Source organism: Prionailurus bengalensis, chromosome A2, assembly GCF_016509475.1.
Source record: "Prionailurus bengalensis isolate Pbe53 chromosome A2, Fcat_Pben_1.1_paternal_pri, whole genome shotgun sequence".
NCBI classification, from domain to species: domain Eukaryota; kingdom Metazoa; phylum Chordata; class Mammalia; order Carnivora; family Felidae; genus Prionailurus; species Prionailurus bengalensis.
Genome location: NC_057348.1, coordinates 64,140,682 through 64,141,851, shown reverse-complemented (window position 1 = coordinate 64,141,851; position 1,170 = coordinate 64,140,682). Strand labels below are relative to the sequence as shown.

At 43.9% G+C, this 1,170-nt stretch overlaps 1 non-coding gene across 1 annotated transcript; it reads right to left on the bottom strand.

Annotated features, from left to right (window-relative positions):
* Nucleotides 1-646: 646 nt before the first annotated feature.
* On the bottom strand, nt 647-784 carry LOC122488848. Its single transcript, XR_006298761.1, has one exon. It is a non-coding gene; the product is annotated as a small nucleolar RNA SNORA7 (small nucleolar RNA).
* Between the last annotated feature and the right edge of the window lie 386 nt (nt 785-1,170).

Sequence of the window (1,170 nt, the reverse complement as noted above, 5' to 3'; positions counted from 1 at the left end):
CCTGTGGCTTCTTGTGTTGTTGCTTTTAGCCATTCTGACAGGTGTGAGGTGACACTTTTAATTGATGTCGCTCTTCAGAACATATTTTAATTGAGGAAAATCTCTGGTAGTTCAGAGTAAATTCTGCTAAGTGGAGAATATTCTAGTATTTTTGCATTAAAATGGGATGTATGCAAGCCTACATACTTTCTTAGGCATTATTATTTTTTTTTTTTTTGCCTCTATCCATTTTAAATGAATGGTTTTACTGCAATTTTACCACCATTCCCACAATGGATCTGCCGTTCTTAGAAGAGACATTGGGAGCAGTGTCAGCACATAAGATTAGTTGCACTTTTGTCAGCAGCTCTTCAAGCTCCTTGACATTGTGGACCAGGAACTTCTGGAAGCCACACCGGGACCAGCGTTGGGCATCAGGATCTGGCCTTTGAATCCCCTGCGCACCCTATCGTTAGCGCCCCTGGGTTTCTGCTGGTGACGCTCAATTTTTACGTATCTGTCTGACCAGTGCCGGATGAACTTCATGGTCCTCTTTTTATGATCTTGTGTTTCACCAGAGGTCTGAGGGCGTCCATGATGCTTTCAAGAAAGAGGCAGAGATAGTATCAAAGATCGTTGGAGGGGGCTTTCCTGCTCAGGGCTTGATCATTGTTGCAGGATCTTCTCATCACCAGCTGCTGAGCAAGCTGGGAATAGAATGAGAACCTCTGAAGGGCTCGCTTTCCCTCCAGTCTCTGAAGCTGGCACGATGCTAGCCACTCTCCAGACATGATCCAGGGAGGCCATCTTCTCCTGATTCCTCTGACTGTTCTGAGATGGTTCGGGTTGTGAAACGTCTCCCTTTCAACTCTGTTCTGGTAGAGAATGTGAATGTATCCAAAATAAAAATAAGAGCTCTATGACAATATCGCTTCTACCTAGCTAGGCAATACACAACATAGCTGTAGATGTTCAACATAAAGTCCAGTCTATTGTTTGGACTCTTGTAATGCAATTGTCCCGTCTTCCTTTGCTTTCCTCAATCCAAAGTAACTGGATTGGTCTTCACTTTGCTTGCAGCTTTGTTTCCAATAATTCCATCTATCGAAACACAAAAGGCTACAGATCTCTAGCACTCCACTGTGGGATTGTTTTGGTTACAGATTGCCACCTGCTCTCGAACGCAATATC